The 26,756-nt window shown below is 46.1% G+C and overlaps 1 pseudogene across 1 annotated transcript in view; it reads right to left on the bottom strand.

Annotated features, from left to right (window-relative positions):
• Window positions 1-26,756, bottom strand: part of LOC309867647 (myocyte-specific enhancer factor 2A-like) — a 1,299,761-nt pseudogene that overhangs the window by 287,669 nt on the left and 985,336 nt on the right. The gene's annotated exons all lie outside the window — the stretch shown is intronic.

Raw genomic sequence — 26,756 nt, 5'->3', positions numbered from 1 at the left:
CTCTGGGTTCTGGCTCAGGGGGTGATCTCAGGCTCTTGAGATTGAGCCCTGAGGCTAGCTCTGGGCTCAGGGCAGAGTCCACTAGGTCTCTCTTCGGGTCCTGCCCTTCCCCCCTTCCCCATGAAGTTTTCTCTTGCCCTGAAACAAACTAGGAAAAGCCTTTACAGAAATAAACAATGGTTGAGAGGGGGAGGGGTGGGGAGAGAAGCGACTGGCCCTGGGCGAGCCTGAGGTGCCCCAGTGAGATGCTGCTCGCCCTGCCAGGGCCGGGCTCCCTCACCCGCCACCGCCACCGCCTCGTGACGCCTTCGCAGCCACCGCTTCAGCAACTCCCGCCTCCCCCGCTGCAGCCCCCGCCGCCCCCGCTGCAGCCCCCGCCACAGAAAACAGCTGAGCCCAGGGAGCCTTGGCGCAAGCCTCCAGGAGCCCCTCCAGCACCCTCTAGCGCCCTTCTTGGTGCAGCGGGGCCAAAGATCCCTCAGGGAGGAGGCAAGGGCGGCGCCCAGGCGTCCCCTGCGGGGGAGGGGCAGGCAAGACCTGCAGGGAGATCCCCTTGGGATTGTGGGAGCTGCTGCAGGGCTTCACGCTGCACTTGGCGATGCACCAGCCTGAGGACCCTGTCCTGCATCTGGCTCTTTCCTGAGCAGGGAGCCTGTTTGGCCCTCTCTCGCGGCCTGTCTCTCTCCCTCCTTCTCCTCTCCGTCTGTCCAAGGAAGGAAGAAAATCTTGCCAGAAATCATCAAGCAACCCTCCTGATTCTTGTCGTTCATTAGGACCCCATGAGTCAACATTTGATTTTTACTTCTTGAATGGAAGGAATTGCTTGTTTGATAGACGCATTGCACAGAAAGACAGAGACAGTGAGAGAGGGAGCCCAATTGGAGAGGGAGTACTAGAAGTGCAAGTGGGAGAGAGAGAAGCAGGCTTCCTGGGGAGCAGAGAGCCCCAGGCAGGGCTAGATCCCAAGACCCTGGCATCAGGACCCCAGCAGAAAGCAGCCACCCAGGTGCCCCACTCTTTGATTAAGTCCGTTTTACACGATTCAGTCCGTTGCATTAGGCAACAGGCTTTGAGGTCCTCCTCCACTGGGATAACACTAACGCAGAGGTTGTGTTTTCCTTGGCCCTTTTGTGATCACTGAGCATTTTAGGCATCTTTTCATGGGTTTCTTGGCTGATGATTTTCCCCTTGGCATATTTCTGTGCAAGGATTTTCATAGTTTTGAAGGTACCTACCTATCCTTCTTGATTCCTAGTTATCCTCTCTCGAGTTGTATACAGGTCCTTAGGTGGTATCTCCATACAACCTTTCATACTTTTCGTCTTGTCCTTTGCTGGGCAGGATTTTGTGTTTGGAAACTTGGCTTCACCGTTCTTGGGCTTCCCGTTTTCGGTGGTGTGCTCCACTCATCTCTGCCACCTCCCCCGGATCCTCAGAAGGGTTTCCTATTGTATCTTCCAGACAACTTCTGATGTCTTCTTTCGTATGTAGGCTCCATCAGTCTGGAATAGCGTTCGGACCTCTTCTGATCCACGTGGATATTCACGTCGTTTAGCACCGCGTGGTCAAAGTCTGCCCTTTCGTGCTGGTCTATTTCCTCGGGTCATTTCATGAGACCTTTTGTAAGACATCCTATCCCATCAGAATCTCCTCTCACGCTCTTTCTCCCTCAGTCTTGCTCTCGCTTTTTCCTCAGATTGGCCGGGGAATGACGAGCCCTTTTCGTGTCCAGGGCAATAGGAGAACTGGCTTATCCACGGACACAGGCACTTGCTAGATCAGAGACTGGATTGCATTGAATCCCTCCATCCAGTTGGGGTCCATTGAAACTGTAAACTACCGTTCATCCAATCTCTGTACGTGTTCTATTCACCTAGGTAACCTATGAACCTATTGGCCATGCCATGGATTGAGATCCTAAATTCCCCTCAGTCATCTCGGATGGTATTCTGATTGGAGCCTTGCTGGGTAGAGATGGTATAAAATCTTTGGAGAGACGAAGTCCTCCTTTCGCTCTTCTCATTAATAGGATTTTCAAGCTTTGTTCGTATGTCCCAGGAGTCCATTTAATTTTCCTGAATTTTTAACTTCTATCTGATGACTTGGAGGAATTTACTTCCTGATTCTCATACTTTGTCCATTCTCTGAGAATATCTTTCTATACACATTTCACTCTGTGTTTTTTACCCAGTTGTTGTACCTTCAGTGTTTCCCCCGCCCCTTCTTCTACTCACTATGATGCCCCCGACTAGGTTAGTAGAAGTCTCGTTCAATTTTAGCTTTTCAATACCACCGAATTTTGTTTCTGCCTTCGCGAGCTGATTCTGTCCCTCGTCGAAGCGGCACAGCGCTCTGTGTGGATGTGGGTATAGATGCAATCTAACCAAGTTCATCTTTTCATTAGAGTAGAGAAACCATGGACATTTCATGAAAGGACTGAGCCCCTCAAACGATGCCCATTGTCTTGCATTTTCTTTGCTTCATCCCTTTGTCCATCTCCATTTATGTGTTTATTATTTTATTTCAATTATTGTTTTAGAAAAACATAGAGTAGATTTGTATCTCCAGGGGTACAGGTCTGTGATTCACCAGCTTTACACAACTCACAGCCCTCATAGATCCCTTTTGAAAAATCCCTGTTTTTTTCTTTAAATGTTTTTATTTATGTTTCTTTTTCATTTTTGTCTTTCGTTTTTAATTTTTATTTCAGCATACCAGTATTCCTGGTTTTTACCCCAAACCCAGTGCTCCATGCAATCTGGGCCCTCTCTAATAACCACCACCTGGTTCCCCCAACCTCCCACCCCTCGCCCCTTCAAAGCCCTCATGTTGATTTCCAGAGTCCTTAGTCTCTCATGTTTCACCTCCCCTTCCAATGTATTTAATTTACATTTTTAATTCTAAATTTCCATTTGTATTTTCAAGTTTCAATTGAATTAAATATATTTAATTTAACTTCATTTAAATGTAATTAAAAATTTTTTTTAAAGGCTGATACATGCTGTCAGCCCCCAAATCTGTGGTCTCAGGAAGTACACAGAAAATGGGGAAAGGGAATGTAGACTGACAAAGAAGAACCATTTCGCTTTTCTAGGTCCTTCTTTTGAAAGAGTAGAAAATATACTTTCCCAGAAAGAAACAAACTCAGAAGGAAAGAGTAGGATGAAGTTACCTGAATCAGCCTATAAACAGATACTCAAACCAAAAACACTGGAAACTGCCAAAAGATGCCAACTGTTTTTAAATAATGGCAGACGACTTTAGGTAAGAATAACTTTCATGCAAATGGAAATGGTAGACGTGGTCGAATTGTTCAGGAGGCACCAAAAGAATGAGAATCACATTCTATGGAAAGGAAGGAGGACTGAGATTCTGAACAAAAATGTTTTCTTAGGTAAAAGAATGTATATTCTATATATACATTATAATATATATAACCATGGTTATAAATAATGGTTATATATATATTTATTTATGTACTTTATATATATATATATATATGATAGTTTTCTATGGGTGCTACTATATATTATATATATGTATATATATAATGTATATATATACATAAATATATATGTATATATACATATATATATATATATACAATATATATATATATATGATAATTTTCTATGCTTGCTACTACAAGATACCAGAAGCCTGGAGGCTGAAACCACAGAAGTGGACAGTGTCACATTTCTAGAGGCTAAAATGTTGGTAGGACATGCTCCTTTTGTAGGTATTGTGGATGGATCTGTTCCAGGCCCCTTTTCCAGCTTGAAGTCTTGCTCTGGCTTTGGACTTCTTCACCGGGCCTTCTCCCTCAGTGCATATCTGTGTATCCGCACTCTCCCTTCTTAGAAGCACACAAGTCCTCCTGAATTAGGAACCCAGACTACTCAAATATGACCTCATCCTAGCTAGTGACATCTCCAGGGACCCTATTTCCAAATAAAGTCAGGCTCCCAGGTGCTGGGGTTTAGGACTGGGATAGTTTATATGCATGAACACACACACACACACACACACACACACAAAGACAGACACACGTGTGTGTGTGTATGTATTCCTATATGTAGTCCTATCTATGTGTATAGATAGAAAGGGAGGAAGGAATAGACGGGAAAAAGAAAATACGCCTAGCGAGTTAATAGACTTCACCTTTAACTTTTCAACAATGACCTTCAGAATGCACGACTGAAATTCTATTGAAAGAAAAGACCTGGATAGGTCAGTGAAAAATAAACTCTACATAGGAGGATGCAGAGGCTAGTATAGATTTTGTGGAAAGAGAAAGGATGGAAAGGGCTAGGACCGTACCCAAAGGAATCTTCTAAGGCTGCTTTTCCAAGGTCTTGAGAAGAGACACTGGAAAGACACCCAATCCGTGAACAGAGAAAGAATCCATTGCAGAACCACAAGGGATCCTTTTAGAAAGACATGGCTATCCTCAAGGTGTCCGCATGCGATATGAGAAAACTCACTGAGATCCACCACATTCAAGCCCATCCAACAAGGCTCCAGACACTTTTTGGAAAGCGTGTCTTTCTTTCATGGAGAGAGAATGAGTGAGAGAGAGCATGAGAGAGGAGAAGGTCAGTGGGAGAAGCCGACTCCCCAAGGAGCTGGGAGCCCAAGGCGGGCCAAGATCCTGCCAGTCCGGGGTCATGACCTGAGCCCAAGGCAGTCGCGGAACTAACGGAGCAGGGCAGGCGCCCCTCTTCAGAAATGGGTCAACACCAGCTGAGGAGCACCTGGACGGCACCCTCAGTGAAGTGCCCACCTCTGGGTTCTGGCTCAGGGGGTGATCTCAGGCTCTTGAGATTGAGCCCTGAGGCTAGCTCTGGGCTCAGGGCAGAGTCCACTAGGTCTCTCTTCGGGTCCTGCCCTTCCCCCCTTCCCCATGAAGTTTTCTCTTGCCCTGAAACAAACTAGGAAAAGCCTTTACAGAAATAAACAATGGTTGAGAGGGGGAGGGGTGGGGAGAGAAGCGACTGGCCCTGGGCGAGCCTGAGGTGCCCCAGTGAGATGCTGCTCGCCCTGCCAGGGCCGGGCTCCCTCACCCGCCACCGCCACCGCCTCGTGACGCCTTCGCAGCCACCGCTTCAGCAACTCCCGCCTCCCCCGCTGCAGCCCCCGCCGCCCCCGCTGCAGCCCCCGCCACAGAAAACAGCTGAGCCCAGGGAGCCTTGGCGCAAGCCTCCAGGAGCCCCTCCAGCACCCTCTAGCGCCCTTCTTGGTGCAGCGGGGCCAAAGATCCCTCAGGGAGGAGGCGAGGGCGGCGCCCAGGCGTCCCCTGCGGGGGAGGGGCAGGCAAGACCTGCAGGGAGATCCCCTTGGGATTGTGGGAGCTGCTGCAGGGCTTCACGCTGCACTTGGCGATGCACCAGCCTGAGGACCCTGTCCTGCATCTGGCTCTTTCCTGAGCAGGGAGCCTGTTTGGCCCTCTCTCGCGGCCTGTCTCTCTCCCTCCTTCTCCTCTCCGTCTGTCCAAGGAAGGAAGAAAATCTTGCCAGAAATCATCAAGCAACCCTCCTGATTCTTGTCGTTCATTAGGACCCCATGCGTCAACATTTGATTTTTACTTCTTGAATGGAAGGAATTGCTTGTTTGATAGACGCATTGCACAGAAAGACAGAGACAGTGAGAGAGGGAGCCCAATTGGAGAGGGAGTACTAGAAGTGCAAGTGGGAGAGAGAGAAGCAGACTTCCTGGGGAGCAGAGAGCCCCAGGCAGGGCTAGATCCCAAGACCCTGGCATCAGGACCCCAGCAGAAAGCAGCCACCCAGGTGCCCCACTCTTTGATTAAGTCCGTTTTACACGATTCAGTCCGTTGCATTAGGCAACAGGCTTTGAGGTCCTCCTCCACTGGGATAACACTAACGCAGAGGTTGTGTTTTCCTTGGCCCTTTTGTGATCACTGAGCATTTTAGGCATCTTTTCATGGGTTTCTTGGCTGATGATTTTCCCCTTGGCATATTTCTGTGCAAGGATTTTCATAGTTTTGAAGGTACCTACCTATCCTTCTTGATTCCTAGTTATCCTCTCTCGAGTTGTATACAGGTCCTTAGGTGGTATCTCCATACAACCTTTCATACTTTTCGTCTTGTCCTTTGCTGGGCAGGATTTTGTGTTTGGAAACTTGGCTTCACCGTTCTTGGGCTTCCCGTTTTCGGTGGTGTGCTCCACTCATCTCTGCCACCTCCCCCGGATCCTCAGAAGGGTTTCCTATTGTATCTTCCAGACAACTTCTGATGTCTTCTTTCGTATGTAGGCTCCATCAGTCTGGAATAGCGTTCGGACCTCTTCTGATCCACGTGGATATTCACGTCGTTTAGCACCGCGTGGTCAAAGTCTGCCCTTTCGTGCTGGTCTATTTCCTCGGGTCATTTCATGAGACCTTTTGTAAGACATCCTATCCCATCAGAATCTCCTCTCACGCTCTTTCTCCCTCAGTCTTGCTCTCGCTTTTTCCTCAGATTGGCCGGGGAATGACGAGCCCTTTTCGTGTCCAGGGCAATAGGAGAACTGGCTTATCCACGGACACAGGCACTTGCTAGATCAGAGACTGGATTGCATTGAATCCCTCCATCCAGTTGGGGTCCATTGAAACTGTACACTACCGTTCATCCAATCTCTGTACGTGTTCTATTCACCTAGGTAACCTATGAACCTATTGGCCATGCCATGGATTGAGATCCTAAATTCCCCTCAGTCATCTCGGATGGTATTCTGATTGGAGCCTTGCTGGGTAGAGATGGTATAAAATCTTTGGAGAGACGAAGTCCTCCTTTCGCTCTTCTCATTAATAGGATTTTCAAGCTTTGTTCGTATGTCCCAGGAGTCCATTTAATTTTCCTGAATTTTTAACTTCTATCTGATGACTTGGAGGAATTTACTTCCTGATTCTCATACTTTGTCCATTCTCTGAGAATATCTTTCTATACACATTTCACTCTGTGTTTTTTACCCAGTTGTTGTACCTTCAGTGTTTCCCCCGCCCCTTCTTCTACTCACTATGATGCCCCCGACTAGGTTAGTAGAAGTCTCGTTCAATTTTAGCTTTTCAATACCACCGAATTTTGTTTCTGCCTTCGCGAGCTGATTCTGTCCCTCGTCGAAGCGGCACAGCGCTCTGTGTGGATGTGGGTATAGATGCAATCTAACCAAGTTCATCTTTTCATTAGAGTAGAGAAACCATGGACATTTCATGAAAGGACTGAGCCCCTCAAACGATGCCCATTGTCTTGCATTTTCTTTGCTTCATCCCTTTGTCCATCTCCATTTATGTGTTTATTATTTTATTTCAATTATTGTTTTAGAAAAACATAGAGTAGATTTGTATCTCCAGGGGTACAGGTCTGTGATTCACCAGCTTTACACAACTCACAGCCCTCATAGATCCCTTTTGAAAAATCCCTGTTTTTTTCTTTAAATGTTTTTATTTATGTTTCTTTTTCATTTTTGTCTTTCGTTTTTAATTTTTATTTCAGCATACCAGTATTCCTGGTTTTTACCCCAAACCCAGTGCTCCATGCAATCTGGGCCCTCTCTAATAACCACCACCTGGTTCCCCCAACCTCCCACCCCTCGCCCCTTCAAAGCCCTCATGTTGATTTCCAGAGTCCTTAGTCTCTCATGTTTCACCTCCCCTTCCAATGTATTTAATTTACATTTTTAATTCTAAATTTCCATTTGTATTTTCAAGTTTCAATTGAATTAAATATATTTAATTTAACTTCATTTAAATGTAATTAAAAATTTTTTTTAAAGGCTGATACATGCTGTCAGCCCCCAAATCTGTGGTCTCAGGAAGTACACAGAAAATGGGGAAAGGGAATGTAGACTGACAAAGAAGAACCATTTCGCTTTTCTAGGTCCTTCTTTTGAAAGAGTAGAAAATATACTTTCCCAGAAAGAAACAAACTCAGAAGGAAAGAGTAGGATGAAGTTACCTGAATCAGCCTATAAACAGATACTCAAACCAAAAACACTGGAAACTGCCAAAAGATGCCAACTGTTTTTAAATAATGGCAGACGACTTTAGGTAAGAATAACTTTCATGCAAATGGAAATGGTAGACGTGGTCGAATTGTTCAGGAGGCACCAAAAGAATGAGAATCACATTCTATGGAAAGGAAGGAGGACTGAGATTCTGAACAAAAATGTTTTCTTAGGTAAAAGAATGTATATTCTATATATACATTATAATATATATAACCATGGTTATATATAATGGTTATATATATATTTATTTATATACTTTATATATATATATATATATATGATAGTTTTCTATGGGTGCTACTATATATTATATATATGTATATATATAATGTATATATATACATAAATATATATGTATATATACATATATATATATATATACAATATATATATATATATATGATAATTTTCTATGCTTGCTACTACAAGATACCAGAAGCCTGGAGGCTGAAACCACAGAAGTGGACAGTGTCACATTTCTAGAGGCTAAAATGTTGGTAGGACATGCTCCTTTTGTAGGTATTGTGGATGGATCTGTTCCAGGCCCCTTTTCCAGCTTGAAGTCTTGCTCTGGCTTTGGACTTCTTCACCGGGCCTTCTCCCTCAGTGCATATCTTTGTATCCGCACTCTCCCTTCTTAGAAGCACACAAGTCCTCCTGAATTAGGGGCCCAGACTACTCAAATATGACCTCATCCTAGCTAGTGACATCTCCAGGGACCCTATTTCCAAATAAAGTCAGGCTCCCAGGTGCTGGGGTTTAGGACTGGGATAGTTTATATGCATGAACACACACACACACACACTCACACACACAAAGACAGACACACGTGTGTGTGTGTATGTATTCCTATATGTAGTCCTATCTATGTGTATAGATAGAAAGGGAGGAAGGAATAGACGGGAAAAAGAAAATACGCCTAGCGAGTTAATAGACTTCACCTTTAACTTTTCAACAATGACCTTCAGAATGCACGACTGAAATTCTATTGAAAGAAAAGACCTGGATAGGTCAGTGAAAAATAAACTCTACATAGGAGGATGCAGAGGCTAGTATAGATTTTGTGGAAAGAGAAAGGATGGAAAGGGCTAGGACCGTACCCAAAGGAATCTTCTAAGGCTGCTTTTCCAAGGTCTTGAGAAGAGACACTGGAAAGACACCCAATCCGTGAACAGAGAAAGAAACCATTGCAGAACCACAAGGGATCCTTTTAGAAAGACATGGCTATCCTCAAGGTGTCCGCATGCGATATGAGAAAACTCACTGAGATCCACCACATTCAAGCCCATCCAACAAGGCTCCAGACACTTTTTGGAAAGCGTGTCTTTCTTTCATGGAGAGAGAATGAGTGAGAGAGAGCATGAGAGAGGAGAAGGTCAGTGGGAGAAGCCGACTCCCCAAGGAGCTGGGAGCCCAAGGCAGGCCAAGATCCTGCCAGTCCGGGGTCATGACCTGAGCCCAAGGCAGTCGCGGAACTAACGGAGCAGGACAGGCGCCCCTCTCCAGAAATGGGTCAACACCAGCTGAGGAGCACCTGGACGGCACCCTCAGTGAAGTGCCCACCTCTGGGTTCTGGCTCAGGGGGTGATCTCAGGCTCTTGAGATTGAGCCCTGAGGCTAGCTCTGGGCTCAGGGCAGAGTCCACTAGGTCTCTCTTCGGGTCCTGCCCTTCCCCCCTTCCCCATGAAGTTTTCTCTTGCCCTGAAACAAACTAGGAAAAGCCTTTACAGAAATAAACAATGGTTGAGAGGGGGAGGGGTGGGGAGAGAAGCGACTGGCCCGGGGCGAGCGGGAGGTGCCCCAGTGAGATGCTGCTCGCCCTGCCAGGGCCGGGCTCCCTCACCCGCCACCGCCACCGCCTCGTGACGCCTTCGCAGCCACCGCTTCATCAACTCCCGCCTCCCCCGCTGCAGCCCCCGCCGCCCCCGCTGCAGCCCCCGCCACAGAAAACAGCTGAGCCCAGGGAGCCTTGGCGCAAGCCTCCAGGAGCCCCTCCAGCACCCTCTAGCGCCCTTCTTGGTGCAGCGGGGCCAAGGATCCCTCAGGGAGGAGGCGAGGGCGGCGCCCAGGCGTCCCCTGCGGGGGAGGGGCAGGCAAGACCTGCAGGGAGATCCCCTTGGGATTGTGGGAGCTGCTGCAGGGCTTCACGCTGCACTTGGCGATGCACCAGCCTGAGGACCCTGTCCTGCATCTGGCTCTTTCCTGAGCAGGGAGCCTGTTTGGCCCTCTCTCGAGGCCTGTCTCTCTCCCTCCTTCTCCTCTCCGTCTGTCCAAGGAAGGAAGAAAATCTTGCCAGAAATCATCAAGCAACCCTCCTGATTCTTGTCGTTCATTAGGACCCCATGCGTCAACATTTGATTTTTACTTCTTGAATGGAAGGAATTGCTTGTTTGATAGACGCATTGCACAGAAAGACAGAGACAGTGAGAGAGGGAGCCCAATTGGAGAGGGAGTACTAGAAGTGCAAGTGGGAGAGAGAGAAGCAGGCTTCCTGGGGAGCAGAGAGCCCCAGGCAGGGCTAGATCCCAAGACCCTGGCATCAGGACCCCAGCAGAAAGCAGCCACCCAGGTGCCCCACTCTTTGATTAAGTCCGTTTTACACGATTCAGTCCGTTGCATTAGGCAACAGGCTTTGAGGTCCTCCTCCACTGGGATAACACTAACGCAGAGGTTGTGTTTTCCTTGGCCCTTTTGTGATCACTGAGCATTTTAGGCATCTTTTCATGGGTTTCTTGGCTGATGATTTTCCCCTTGGCATATTTCTGTGCAAGGATTTTCATAGTTTTGAAGGTACCTACCTATCCTTCTTGATTCCTAGTTATCCTCTCTCGAGTTGTATACAGGTCCTTAGGTGGTATCTCCATACAACCTTTCATACTTTTCGTCTTGTCCTTTGCTGGGCAGGATTTTGTGTTTGGAAACTTGGCTTCACCGTTCTTGGGCTTCCCGTTTTCGGTGGTGTGCTCCACTCATCTCTGCCACCTCCCCCGGATCCTCAGAAGGGTTTCCTATTGTATCTTCCAGACAACTTCTGATGTCTTCTTTCGTATGTAGGCTCCATCAGTCTGGAATAGCGTTCGGACCTCTTCTGTTCCACGTGGATATTCACGTCGTTTAGCACCGCGTGGTCAAAGTGTGCCCTTTCGTGCTGGTCTATTTCCTCGGGTCATTTTAAGAGACCTTTTGTAAGACATCCTATCCCATCAGAATCTCCTCTCACGCTCTTTCTCCCTCAGTCTTGCTCTCGCTTCTTTCCTCAGATTGGCCGGGGAATGACGAGCCCTTTTCGTGTCCAGGGCAATAGGAGAACTGGCTTATCCACGGACACAGGCACTTGCTAGATCAGAGACTGGATTGCATTGAATCCCTCCATCCAGTTGGGGTCCATTGAAACTGTACACTACCGTTCATCCAATCTCTGTACGTGTTCTATTCACCTAGGTAACCTATGAACCTATTGGCCATCCCATGGATTGAGATCCTAAATTCCCCTCAGTCATCTCGGATGGTATTCTGATTGGAGCCTTGCTGGGTAGAGATGGTATAAAATCTTTGGAGAGACGAAGTCCTCCTTTCGCTCTTCTCATTAATAGGATTTTCAAGCTTTGTTCGTATGTCCCAGGAGTCCATTTAATTTTTCTGAATTTTTAACTTCTATCTGATGACTTGGAGGAATTTACTTCCTGATTCTCATACTTTGTCCATTCTCTGAGAATATCTTTCTATACACATTTCACTCTGTGATTTTTACCCAGTTGTTGTACCTTCAGTGTTTCCCCCGCCCCTTCTTCTACTCACTATGATGCCCCCGTCTAGGTTGGTAGAAGTCTCGTTCAATTTTAGCTTTTCAATACCACCGAATTTTGTTTCTGCCTTCGCGAGCTGATTCTGTCCCTCGTCGAAGCGGCACAGCGCTCTGTGTGGATGTGGGTATTGATGCAATCTAACCAAGTTCATCTTTTCATTAGAGTAGAGAAACCATGGACATTTCATGAAGTGACTGAGCCCCTCAAACGATACCCATTGTCTTGCATTTTCTTTGCTTCATCCCTTTGTCCATCTCCATTTATGTGTTTATTATTTTATTTCAATTATTGTTTTAGAAAAACATAGAGTAGATTTGTATCTCCAGGGGTACAGGTCTGTGATTCACCAGGTTTACACAACTCACAGCCCTCATAGATCCCTTTTGAAAAATCCCTGTTTTTTTCTTTAAATGTTTTTATTTATGTTTCTTTTTCATTTTTGTCTTTCGTTTTTAATTTTTATTTCAGCATACCAGTATTCCTGGTTTTTACCCCAAACCCAGTGCTCCATGCAATCTGGGCCCTCTCTAATAACCACCACCTGGTTCCCCCAACCTCCCACCCCTCGCCCCTTCAAAGCCCTCATGTTGATTTCCAGAGTCCTTAGTCTCTCATGTTTCACCTCCCCTTCCAATGTATTTAATTTACATTTTTAATTCTAAATTTCCATTTGTATTTTCAAGTTTCAATTTAATTAAATATATTTAATTTAACTTCATTTAAATGTTATTAAAAATTTTTTTTAAAGGCTGATACATGCTGTCAGCCCCCAAATCTGTGGTCTCAGAAAGTACACAGAAAATGGGGAAAGGGAATGTAGACTGACAAAGAAGAACCATTTCGCTTTTCTAGGTCCTTCTTTTGAAAGAGTAGAAAATATACTTTCCCAGAAAGAAACAAACTCAGAAGGAAAGAGTAGGATGAAGTTACCTGAATCAGCCTATAAACAGATACTCAAACCAAAAACACTGGAAACTGCCAAAAGATGCCAACTGTTTTTAAATAATGGCAGACGACTTTAGGTAAGAATAACTTTCATGCAAATGGAAATGGTAGACGTGGTCGAATTGTTCAGGAGGCACCAAAAGAATGAGAATCACATTCTATGGAAAGGAAGGAGGACTGAGATTCTGAACAAAAATGTTTTCTTAGGTAAAAGAATGTATATTCTATATATACATTATAATATATATAACCATGGTTATATATAATGGTTATATATATATTTATTTATATACTTTATATATATATATATATATATGATAGTTTTCTATGGGTGCTACTATATATTATATATATGTATATATATAATGTATATATATACATAAATATATATGTATATATACATATATATATATATATATACAATATATATATATATATATGATAATTTTCTATGCTTGCTACTACAAGATACCAGAAGCCTGGAGGCTGAAACCACAGAAGTGGACAGTGTCACATTTCTAGAGGCTAAAATGTTGGTAGAACATGCTCCTTTTGTAGGTATTGTGGATGGATCTGTTCCAGGCCCCTTTTCCAGCTTGAAGTCTTGCTCTGGCTTTGGACTTCTTCACCGGGCCTTCTCCCTCAGTGCATATCTGTGTATCCGCACTCTCCCTTCTTAGAAGCACACAAGTCCTCCTGAATTAGGGGCCCAGACTACTCAAATATGACCTCATCCTAGCTAGTGACATCTCCAGGGACCCTATTTCCAAATAAAGTCAGGCTCCCAGGTGCTGGGGTTTAGGACTGGGATAGTTTATATGCATGAACACACACACACACACACACACACACACAAAGACAGACACACGTGTGTGTGTGTATGTATTCCTATATGTAGTCCTATCTATGTGTATAGATAGAAAGGGAGGAAGGAATAGACGGGAAAAAGAAAATACGCCTAGCGAGTTAATAGACTTCACCTTTAACTTTTCAACAATGACCTTCAGAATGCACGACTGAAATTCTATTGAAAGAAAAGACCTGGATAGGTCAGTGAAAAATAAACTCTACATAGGAGGATGCAGAGGCTAGTATAGATTTTGTGGAAAGAGAAAGGATGGAAAGGGCTAGGACCGTACCCAAAGGAATCTTCTAAGGCTGCTTTTCCAAGGTCTTGAGAAGAGACACTGGAAAGACACCCAATCCGTGAACAGAGAAAGAAACCATTGCAGAACCACAAGGGATCCTTTTAGAAAGACATGGCTATCCTCAAGGTGTCCGCATGCGATATGAGAAAACTCACTGAGATCCACCACATTCAAGCCCATCCAACAAGGCTCCAGACACTTTTTGGAAAGCGTGTCTTTCTTTCATGGAGAGAGAATGAGTGAGAGAGAGCATGAGAGAGGAGAAGGTCAGTGGGAGAAGCCGACTCCCCAAGGAGCTGGGAGCCCAAGGCGGGCCAAGATCCTGCCAGTCCGGGGTCATGACCTGAGCCCAAGGCAGTCGCGGAACTAACGGAGCAGGGCAGGCGCCCCTCTTCAGAAATGGGTCAACACCAGCTGAGGAGCACCTGGACGGCACCCTCAGTGAAGTGCCCACCTCTGGGTTCTGGCTCAGGGGGTGATCTCAGGCTCTTGAGATTGAGCCCTGAGGCTAGCTCTGGGCTCAGGGCAGAGTCCACTAGGTCTCTCTTCGGGTCCTGCCCTTCCCCCCTTCCCCATGAAGTTTTCTCTGGCCCTGAACCAAACTAGGAAAAGCCTTTACAGAAATAAACAATGGTTGAGAGGGGGAGGGGTGGGGAGAGAAGCGACTGGCCCGGGGCGAGCGGGAGGTGCCCCAGTGAGATGCTGCTCGCCCTGCCAGGGCCGGGCTCCCTCACCCGCCACCGCCACCGCCTCGTGACGCCTTCGCAGCCACCGCTTCAGCAACTCCCGCCTCCCCCGCTGCAGCCCCCGCCGCCCCCGCTGCAGCCCCCGCCACAGAAAACAGCTGAGCCCAGGGAGCCTTGGCGCAAGCCTCCAGGAGCCCCTCCAGCACCCTCTAGCGCCCTTCTTGGTGCAGCGGGGCCAAAGATCCCTCAGGGAGGAGGCGAGGGCGGCGCCCAGGCGTCCCCTGCGGGGGAGGGGCAGGCAAGACCTGCAGGGAGATCCCCTTGGGATTGTGGGAGCTGCTGCAGGGCTTCACGCTGCACTTGGCGATGCACCAGCCTGAGGACCCTGTCCTGCATCTGGCTCTTTCCTGAGCAGGCAGCCTGTTTGGCCCTCTCTCGCGGCCCGTCTCTCTCCCTCCTTCTCCTCTCCGTCTGTGCAAGGAAGGAAGAAAATCTTGCCAGAAATTATCAAGCAACCCTCCTGATTCTTGTCGTTCATTAGGACCCCATGCGTCAACATTTGATTTTTACTTCTTGAATGGAAGGAATTGCTTGTTTGATAGACGCATTGCACAGAAAGACAGAGACAGTGAGAGAGGGAGCCCAATTGGAGAGGGAGTACTAGAAGTGCAAGTGGGAGAGAGAGAAGCAGGCTTCCTGGGGAGCAGAGAGCCCCAGGCAGGGCTAGATCCCAAGACCCTGGCATCAGGACCCCAGCAGAAAGCAGCCACCCAGGTGCCCCACTCTTTGATTAAGTCCGTTTTACACGATTCAGTCCGTTGCATTAGGCAACAGGCTTTGAGGTCCTCCTCCACTGGGATAACACTAACGCAGAGGTTGTGTTTTCCTTGGCCCTTTTGTGATCACTGAGCATTTTAGGCATCTTTTCATGGGTTTCTTGGCTGATGATTTTCCCCTTGGCATATTTCTGTGCAAGGATTTTCATAGTTTTGAAGGTACCTACCTATCCTTCTTGATTCCTAGTTATCCTCTCTCGAGTTGTATACAGGTCCTTAGGTGGTATCTCCATACAACCTTTCATACTTTTCGTCTTGTCCTTTGCTGGGCAGGATTTTGTGTTTGGAAACTTGGCTTCACCGTTCTTGGGCTTCCCGTTTTCGGTGGTGTGCTCCACTCATCTCTGCCACCTCCCCCGGATCCTCAGAAGGGTTTCCTATTGTATCTTCCAGACAACTTCTGATGTCTTCTTTCGTATGTAGGCTCCATCAGTCTGGAATAGCGTTCGGACCTCTTCTGTTCCACGTGGATATTCACGTCGTTTAGCACCGCGTGGTCAAAGTGTGCCCTTTCGTGCTGGTCTATTTCCTCGGGTCATTTCAAGAGACCTTTTGTAAGACATCCTATCCCATCAGAATCTCCTCTCACGCTCTTTCTCCCTCAGTCTTGCTCTCGCTTCTTTCCTCAGATTGGCCGGGGAATGACGAGCCCTTTTCGTGTCCAGGGCAATAGGAGAACTGGCTTATCCACGGACACAGGCACTTGCTAGATCAGAGACTGGATTGCATTGAATCCCTCCATCCAGTTGGGGTCCATTGAAACTGTACACTACCGTTCATCCAATCTCTGTACGTGTTCTATTCACCTAGGTAACCTATGAACCTATTGGCCATCCCATGGATTGAGATCCTAAATTCCCCTCAGTCATCTCGGATGGTATTCTGATTGGAGCCTTGCTGGGTAGAGATGGTATAAAATCTTTGGAGAGACGAAGTCCTCCTTTCGCTCTTCTCATTAATAGGATTTTCAAGCTTTGTTCGTATGTCCCAGGAGTCCATTTAATTTTTCTGAATTTTTAACTTCTATCTGATGACTTGGAGGAATTTACTTCCTGATTCTCATACTTTGTCCATTCTCTGAGAATATCTTTCTATACACATTTCACTCTGTGATTTTTACCCAGTTGTTGTACCTTCAGTGTTTCCCCCGCCCCTTCTTCTACTCACTATGATGCCCCCGTCTAGGTTGGTAGAAGTCTCGTTCAATTTTAGCTTTTCAATACCACCGAATTTTGTTTCTGCCTTCGCGAGCTGATTCTGTCCCTCGTCGAAGCGGCACAGCGCTCTGTGTGGATGTGGGTATTGATGCAATCTAACCAAGTTCATCTTTTCATTAGAGTAGAGAAACCATTGACATTTCATGAAGTGACTGAGCCCCTCAAACGATACCCATTGTCTTGCATTTTCTTTGCTTCATCCCTTTGTCCATCTCCATTTATGTGTTTATTATTTTATTTCAATTATTGTTTTAGAAAAACATAGAGTAGATTTGTATCTCCAGGGGTACAGGTCTGTGATTCACCAGGTTTACACAACTCACAGCCCTCATAGATCCCTTTTGAAAAATCCCTGTTTTTTTCTTTAAATGTTTTTATTTATGTTTCTTTTTCATTTTTGTCTTTCGTTTTTAATTTTTATTTCAGCATACCAGTATTCCTGGTTTTTACCCCAAACCCAGTGCTCCATGCAATCTGGGCCCTCTCTAATAACCACCACCTGGTTCCCCCAACCTCCCACCCCTCGCCCCTTCAAAGCCCTCATGTTGATTTCCAGAGTCCTTAGTCTCTCATGTTTCACCTCCCCTTCCAATGTATTTAATTTACATTTTTAATTCTAAATTTCCATTTGTATTTTCAAGTTTCAATTGAATTAAATATATTTAATTTAACTTCATTTAAATGTAATTAAAAATTTTTTTTAAAGGCTGATACATGCTGTCAGCCCCCAAATCTGTGGTCTCAGGAAGTACACAGAAAATGGGGAAAGGGAATGTAGACTGACAAAGAAGAACCATTTCGCTTTTCTAGGTCCTTCTTTTGAAAGAGTAGAAAATATACTTTCCCAGAAAGAAACAAACTCAGAAGGAAAGAGTAGGATGAAGTTACCTGAATCAGCCTATAAACAGATACTCAAACCAAAAACACTGGAAACTGCCAAAAGATGCCAACTGTTTTTAAATAATGGCAGACGACTTTAGGTAAGAATAACTTTCATGCAAATGGAAATGGTAGACGTGGTCGAATTGTTCAGGAGGCACCAAAAGAATGAGAATCACATTCTATGGAAAGGAAGGAGGACTGAGATTCTGAACAAAAATGTTTTCTTAGGTAAAAGAATGTATATTCTATATATACATTATAATATATATAACCATGGTTATATATAATGGTTATATATATATTTATTTATATACTTTATATATATATATATATATATATGATAGTTTTCTATGGGTGCTACTATATATTATATATATGTATATATATAATGTATATATATACATAAATATATATGTATATATACATATATATATATATACAATATATATATATATATATATGATAATTTTCTATGCTTGCTACTACAAGATACCAGAAGCCTGGAGGCTGAAACCACAGAAGTGGACAGTGTCACATTTCTAGAGGCTAAAATGTTGGTAGGACATGCTCCTTTTGTAGGTATTGTGGATGGATCTGTTCCAGGCCCCTTTTCCAGCTTGAAGTCTTGCTCTGGCTTTGGACTTCTTCACCGGGCCTTCTCCCTCAGGGCATATCTGTGTATCCGCACTCTCCCTTCTTAGAAGCACACAAGTCCTCCTGAATTAGGGGCCCAGACTACTCAAATATGACCTCATCCTAGCTAGTGACATCTCCAGGGACCCTATTTCCAAATAAAGTCAGGCTCCCAGGTGCTGGGGTTTAGGACTGGGATAGTTTATATGCATGAACACACACACACACACACACACACACACAAAGACAGACACACGTGTGTGTGTGTATGTATTCCTATATGTAGTCCTATCTATGTGTATAGATAGAAAGGGAGGAAGGAATAGACGGGAAAAAGAAAATACGCCTAGCGAGTTAATAGACTTCACCTTTAACTTTTCAACAATGACCTTCAGAATGCACGACTGAAATTCTATTGAAAGAAAAGACCTGGATAGGTCAGTGAAAAATAAACTCTACATAGGAGGATGCAGAGGCTAGTATAGATTTTGTGGAAAGAGAAAGGATGGAAAGGGCTAGGACCGTACCCAAAGGAATCTTCTAAGGCTGCTTTTCCAAGGTCTTGAGAAGAGACACTGGAAAGACACCCAATCCGTGAACAGGGAAAGAAACCATTGCAGAACCACAAGGGATCCTTTTAGAAAGACATGGCTATCCTCAAGGTGTCCGCATGCGATATGAGAAAACTCACTGAGATCCACCACATTCAAGCCCATCCAACAAGGCTCCAGACACTTTTTGGAAAGCGTGTCTTTCTTTCATGGAGAGAGAATGAGTGAGAGAGAGCATGAGAGAGGAGAAGGTCAGTGGGAGAAGCCGACTCCCCAAGGAGCTGGGAGCCCAAGGCGGGCCAAGATCCTGCCAGTCCGGGGTCATGACCTGAGCCCAAGGCAGTCGCGGAACTAACGGAGCAGGGCAGGCGCCCCTCTCCAGAAATGGGTCAACACCAGCTGAGGAGCACCTGGACGGCACCCTCAGTGAAGTGCCCACCTCTGGGTTCTGGCTCAGGGGGTGATCTCAGGCTCTTGAGATTGAGCCCTGAGGCTAGCTCTGGGCTCAGGGCAGAGTCCACTAGGTCTCTCTTCGGGTCCTGCCCTTCCCCCCTTCCCCATGAAGTTTTCTCTTGCCCTGAAACAAACTAGGAAAAGCCTTTACAGAAATAAACAATGGTTGAGAGGGGGAGGGGTGGGGAGAGAAGCGACTGGCCCCTCACCCGCCACCGCCACCGCCTCGTGACGCCTTCGCAGCCACCGCTTCAGCAACTCCCGCCTCCCCCGCTGCAGCCCCCGCCGCCCCCGCTGCAGCCCCCGCCACAGAAAACAGCTGAGCCCAGGGAGCCTTGGCGCAAGCCTCCAGGAGCCCCTCCAGCACCCTCTAGCGCCCTTCTTGGTGCAGCGGGGCCAAAGATCCCTCAGGGAGGAGGCGAGGGCGGCGCCCAGGCGTCCCCTGCGGGGGAGGGGCAGGCAAGACCTGCAGGGAGATCCCCTTGGGATTGTGGGAGCTGCTGCAGGGCTTCACGCTGCACTTGGCGATGCACCAGCCTGAGGACCCTGTCCTGCATCTGGCTCTTTCCTGAGCAGGGAGCCTGTTTGGCCCTCTCTCGCGGCCTGTCTCTCTCCCTCCTTCTCCTCTCCGTCTGTCCAAGGAAGGAAGAAAATCTTGCCAGAAATCATCAAGCAACCCTCCTGATTCTTGTCGTTCATTAGGACCCCATGCGTCAACATTTGATTTTTACTTCTTGAATGGAAGGAATTGCTTGTTTGATAGACGCATTGCACAGAAAGACAGAGACAGTGAGAGAGGGAGCCCAATTGGAGAGGGAGTACTAGAAGTGCAAGTGGGAGAGAGAGAAGCAGGCTTCCTGGGGAGCAGAGAGCCCCAGGCAGGGCTAGATCCCAAGACCCTGGCATCAGGACCCCAGCAGAAAGCAGCCACCCAGGTGCCCCACTCTTTGATTAAGTCCGTTTTACACGATTCAGTCCGTTGCATTAGGCAACAGGCTTTGAGGTCCTCCTCCACTGGGATAACACTAACGCAGAGGTTGTGTTTTCCTTGGCCCTTTTGTGATCACTGAGCATTTTAGGCATCTTTTCATGGGTTTCTTGGCTGATGATTTTCCCCTTGGCATATTTCTGTGCAAGGATTTTCATAGTTTTGAAGGTACCTACCTATCCTTCTTGATTCCTAGTTATCCTCTCTCGAGTTGTATACAGGTCCTTAGGTGGTATCTCCATACAACCTTTCATACTTTTCGTCTTGTCCTTTGCTGGGCAGGATTTTGTGTTTGGAAACTTGGCTTCACCGTTCTTGGGCTTCCCGTTTTCGGTGGTGTGCTCCACTCATCTCTGCCACCTCCCCCGGATCCTCAGAAGGGTTTCCTATTGTATCTTCCAGACAACTTCTGATGTCTTCTTTCGTATGTAGGCTCCATCAGTCTGGAATAGCGTTCGGACCTCTTCTGTTCCACGTGGATATTCACGTCGTTTAGCACCGCGTGGTCAAAGTGTGCCCTTTCGTGCTGGTCTATTTCCTCGGGTCATTTCAAGAGACCTTTTGTAAGACATCCTATCCCATCAGAATCTCCTCTCACGCTCTTTCTCCCTCAGTCTTGCTCTCGCTTTTTCCTCAGATTGGCCGGGGAATGACGAGCCCTTTTCGTGTCCAGGGCAATAGGAGAACTGGCTTATCCACGGACACAGGCACTTGCTAGATCAGAGACTGGATTGCATTGAATCCCTCCATCCAGTTGGGGTCCATTGAAACTGTAAACTACCGTTCATCCAATCTCTGTACGTGTTCTATTCACCTAGGTAACCTATGAACCTATTGGCCATGCCATGGATTGAGATCCTAAATTCCCCTCAGTCATCTCGGATGGTATTCTGATTGGAGCCTTGCTGGGTAGAGATGGTATAAAATCTTTGGAGAGACGAAGTCCTCCTTTCGCTCTTCTTATTAATAGGATTTTCAAGCTTTGTTCATATGTCCCAGGAGTCCATTTAATTTTCCTGAATTTTTAACTTCTATCTGATGACTTGGAGGAATTTACTTCCTGATTCTCATACTTTGTCCATTCTCTGAGAATATCTTTCTATACACATTTCACTCTGTGTTTTTTACCCAGTTGTTGTACCTTCAGTGTTTCCCCCGCCCCTTCTTCTACTCACTATGATGCCCCCGACTAGGTTAGTAGAAGTCTCGTTCAATTTTAGCTTTTCAATACCACCGAATTTTGTTTCTGCCTTCGCGAGCTGATTCTGTCCCTCGTCGAAGCGGCACAGCGCTCTGTGTGGATGTGGGTATTGATGCAATCTAACCAAGTTCATCTTTTCATTAGAGTAGAGAAACCATGGACATTTCATGAAAGGACTGAGCCCCTCAAACGATGCCCATTGTCTTGCATTTTCTTTGCTTCATCCCTTTGTCCATCTCCATTTATGTGTTTATTATTTTATTTCAATTATTGTTTTAGAAAAACATAGAGTAGATTTGTATCTCCAGGGGTACAGGTCTGTGATTCACCAGGTTTACACAACTCACAGCCCTCATAGATCCCTTTTGAAAAATCCCTGTTTTTTTCTTTAAATGTTTTTATTTATGTTTCTTTTTCATTTTTGTCTTTCGTTTTTAATTTTTATTTCAGCATACCAGTATTCCTGGTTTTTACCCCAAACCCAGTGCTCCATGCAATCTGGGCCCTCTCTAATAACCACCACCTGGTTCCCCCAACCTCCCACCCCTCGCCCCTTCAAAGCCCTCATGTTGATTTCCAGAGTCCTTAGTCTCTCATGTTTCACCTCCCCTTCCAATGTATTTAATTTACATTTTTAATTCTAAATTTCCATTTGTATTTTCAAGTTTCAATTGAATTAAATATATTTAATTTAACTTCATTTAAATGTAATTAAAATTTTTTTTTAAAGGCTGATACATGCTGTCAGCCCCCAAATCTGTGGTCTCAGGAAGTACACAGAAAATGGGGAAAGGGAATGTAGACTGACAAAGAAGAACCATTTCGCTTTTCTAGGTCCTTCTTTTGCAAGAGTAGAAAATATACTTTCCCAGAAAGAAACAAACTCAGAAGGAAAGAGTAGGATGAAGTTACCTGAATCAGCCTATAAACAGATACTCAAACCAAAAACACTGGAAACTGCCAAAAGATGCCAACAGTTTTTAAATAATGGCAGACGACTTTAGGTAAGAATAACTTTCATGCAAATGGAAATGGTAGACGTGGTCGAATTGTTCAGGAGGCACCAAAAGAATGAGAATCACATTCTATGGAAAGGAAGGAGGACTGAGATTCTGAACAAAAATGTTTTCTTAGGTAAAAGAATGTATATTCTATATATACATTATAATATATATAACCATGGTTATATATAATGGTTATATATATATTTATTTATATACTTTATATATATATATATATATGATATTTTTCTATGGGTGCTACTATATATTATATATATGTATATATATAATGTATATATATACATAAATATATATGTATATATACATATATATATATATATACAATATATATATATATATATGATAATTTTCTATGCTTGCTACTACAAGATACCAGAAGCCTGGAGGCTGAAACCACAGAAGTGGACAGTGTCACATTTCTAGAGGCTAAAATGTTGGTAGGACATGCTCCTTTTGTAGGTATTGTGGATGGATCTGTTCCAGGCCCCTTTTCCAGCTTGAAGTCTTGCTCTGGCTTTGGACTTCTTCACCGGGCCTTCTCCCTCAGTGCATATCTGTGTATCCGCACTCTCCCTTCTTAGAAGCACACAAGTCCTCCTGAATTAGGGGCCCAGAGTACTCAAATATGACCTCATCCTAGCTAGTGACATCTCGAGGGACCCTATTTCCAAATAAAGTCAGGCTCCCAGGTCCTGGGGTTTAGGACTGGGATAGTTTATATGCATGAACACACACACACACACACACACACACACACACACAAAGACAGACACACGTGTGTGTGTGTATGTATTCCTATATGTAGTCCTATCTATGTGTATAGATAGAAAGGGAGGAAGGAATAGACGGGAAAAAGAAAATACGCCTAGCGAGTTAATAGACTTCACCTTTAACTTTTCAACAATGACCTTCAGAATGCACGACTGAAATTCTATTGAAAGAAAAGACCTGGATAGGTCAGTGAAAAATAAACTCTACATAGGAGGATGCAGAGGCTAGTATAGATTTTGTGGAAAGAGAAAGGATGGAAAGGGCTAGGACCGTACCCAAAGGAATCTTCTAAGGCTGCTTTTCCAAGGTCTTGAGAAGAGACACTGGAAAGACACCCAATCCGTGAACAGAGAAAGAAACCATTGCAGAACCACAAGGGATCCTTTTAGAAAGACATGGCTATCCTCAAGGTGTCCGCATGCGATATGAGAAAACTCACTGAGATCCACCACATTCAAGCCCATCCAACAAGGCTCCAGACACTTTTTGGAAAGCGTGTCTTTCTTTCATGGAGAGAGAATGAGTGAGAGAGAGCATGAGAGAGGAGAAGGTCAGTGGGAGAAGCCGACTCCCCAAGGAGCTGGGAGCCCAAGGCAGGAGAAGATCCTGCCAGTCCTGGGTCATGACCTGAGCCCAAGGCAGTCGCGGAACTAACAGAGCAGGGCAGGCGCCCTTCTCCAGAAATGGGTCAACAACAGCTGAGGAGCACCTTGACGGCACCCTCAGTGAAGTGCCCACCTCTGGGTTCTGGCTCAGGGGGTGATCTCAGGCTCTTGAGATTGAGCCCTGAGGCTAGCTCTGGGCTCAGGGCAGAGTCCACTAGGTCTCTCTTCGGGTCCTGCCCTTCCCCCCTTCCCCATGAAGTTTTCTCTGGCCCTGAACCAAACTAGGAAAAGCCTTTACAGAAATAAACAATGGTTGAGAGGGGGAGGGGTGGGGAGAGAAGCGACTGGCCCGGGGCGAGCGGGAGGTGCCCCAGTGAGATGCTGCTCGCCCTGCCAGGGCCGGGCTCCCTCACCCGCCACCGCCACCGCCTCGTGACGCCTTCGCAGCCACCGCTTCAGCAACTCCCGCCTCCCCCGCTGCAGCCCCCGCCGCCCCCGCTGCAGCCCCCACCACAGAAAACAGCTGAGCCCAGGGAGCCTTGGCGCAAGCCTCCAGGAGCCCCTCCAGCACCCTCTAGCGCCCTTCTTGGTGCAGCGGGGCCAAAGATTCCTCAGGGAGGAGGCGAGGGCGGCGCCCAGGCGTCCCCTGCGGGGGAGGGGCAGGCAAGACCTGCAGGGAGATCCCCTTGGGATTGTGGGAGCTGCTGCAGGGCTTCACGCTGCACTTGGCGATGCACCAGCCTGAGGACCCTGTCCTGCATCTGGCTCTTTCCTGAGCAGGGAGCCTGTTTGGCCCTCTCTCGAGGCCTGTCTCTCTCCCTCCTTCTCCTCTCCGTCTGTCCAAGGAAGGAAGAAAATCTTGCCAGAAATCATCAAGCAACCCTCCTGATTCTTGTCGTTCATTAGGACCCCATGCGTCAACATTTGATTTTTACTTCTTGAATGGAAGGAATTGCTTGTTTGATAGACGCATTGCACAGAAAGACAGAGACAGTGAGAGAGGGAGCCCAATTGGAGAGGGAGTACTAGAAGTGCAAGTGGGAGAGAGAGAAGCAGGCTTCCTGGGGAGCAGAGAGCCCCAGGCAGGGCTAGATCCCAAGACCCTGGCATCAGGACCCCAGCAGAAAGCAGCCACCCAGGTGCCCCACTCTTTGATTAAGTCCGTTTTACACGATTCAGTCCGTTGCATTAGGCAACAGGCTTTGAGGTCCTCCTCCACTGGGATAACACTAACGCAGAGGTTGTGTTTTCCTTGGCCCTTTTGTGATCACTGAGCATTTTAGGCATCTTTTCATGGGTTTCTTGGCTGATGATTTTCCCCTTGGCATATTTCTGTGCAAGGATTTTCATAGTTTTGAAGGTACCTACCTATCCTTCTTGATTCCTAGTTATCCTCTCTCGAGTTGTATACAGGTCCTTAGGTGGTATCTCCATACAACCTTTCATACTTTTCGTCTTGTCCTTTGCTGGGCAGGATTTTGTGTTTGGAAACTTGGCTTCACCGTTCTTGGGCTTCCCGTTTTCGGTGGTGTGCTCCACTCATCTCTGCCACCTCCCCCGGATCCTCAGAAGGGTTTCCTATTGTATCTTCCAGACAACTTCTGATGTCTTCTTTCGTATGTAGGCTCCATCAGTCTGGAATAGCGTTCGGACCTCTTCTGTTCCACGTGGATATTCACGTCGTTTAGCACCGCGTGGTCAAAGTGTGCCCTTTCGTGCTGGTCTATTTCCTCGGGTCATTTCAAGAGACCTTTTGTAAGACATCCTATCCCATCAGAATCTCCTCTCACGCTCTTTCTCCCTCAGTCTTGCTCTCGCTTCTTTCCTCAGATTGGCCGGGGAATGACGAGCCCTTTTCGTGTCCAGGGCAATAGGAGAACTGGCTTATCCACGGACACAGGCACTTGCTAGATCAGAGACTGGATTGCATTGAATCCCTCCATCCAGTTGGGGTCCATTGAAACTGTACACTACCGTTCATCCAATCTCTGTACGTGTTCTATTCACCTAGGTAACCTATGAACCTATTGGCCATGCCATGGATTGAGATCCTAAATTCCCCTCAGTCATCTCGGATGGTATTCTGATTGGAGCCTTGCTGGGTAGAGATGGTATAAAATCTTTGGAGAGACGAAGTCCTCCTTTCGCTCTTCTCATTAATAGGATTTTCAAGCTTTGTTCGTATGTCCCAGGAGTCCATTTAATTTTCCTGAATTTTTAACTTCTATCTGATGACTTGGAGGAATTTACTTCCTGATTCTCATACTTTGTCCATTCTCTGAGAATATCTTTCTATACACATTTCACTCTGTGTTTTTTACCCAGTTGTTGTACCTTCAGTGTTTCCCCCGCCCCTTCTTCTACTCACTATGATGCCCCCGTCTAGGTTGGTAGAAGTCTCGTTCCATTTTAGCTTTTCAATACCACCGAATTTTGTTTCTGCCTTCGCGAGCTGATTCTGTCCCTCGTCGAAGCGGCACAGCGCTCTGTGTGGATGTGGGTATTGATGCAATCTAACCAAGTTCATCTTTTCATTAGAGTAGAGAAACCATTGACATTTCATGAAAGGACTGAGCCCCTCAAACGATGCCCATTGTCTTGCATTTTCTTTGCTTCATCCCTTTGTCCATCTCCATTTATGTGTTTATTATTTTATTTCAATTATTGTTTTAGAAAAACATAGAGTAGATTTGTATCTCCAGGGGTACAGGTCTGTGATTCACCAGGTTTACACAACTCACAGCCCTCATAGATCCCTTTTGAAAAATCCCTGTTTTTATCTTTAAATGTTTTTATTTATGTTTCTTTTTCATTTTTGTCTTTCGTTTTTAATTTTTATTTCAGCATACCAGTATTCCTGGTTTTTACCCCAAACCCAGTGCTCCATGCAATCTGGGCCCTCTCTAATAACCACCACCTGGTTCCCCCAACCTCCCACCCCTCGCCCCTTCAAAGCCCTCATGTTGATTTCCAGAGTCCTTAGTCTCTCATGTTTCACCTCCCCT

Source organism: Mustela nivalis (assembly GCF_964662115.1).
Source record: "Mustela nivalis genome assembly, chromosome: 6".
NCBI classification, from domain to species: domain Eukaryota; kingdom Metazoa; phylum Chordata; class Mammalia; order Carnivora; family Mustelidae; genus Mustela; species Mustela nivalis.
The sequence above is the reverse complement of the archived record's forward strand: the minus strand, read 5'-3'. Positions and strand labels throughout refer to the sequence as shown.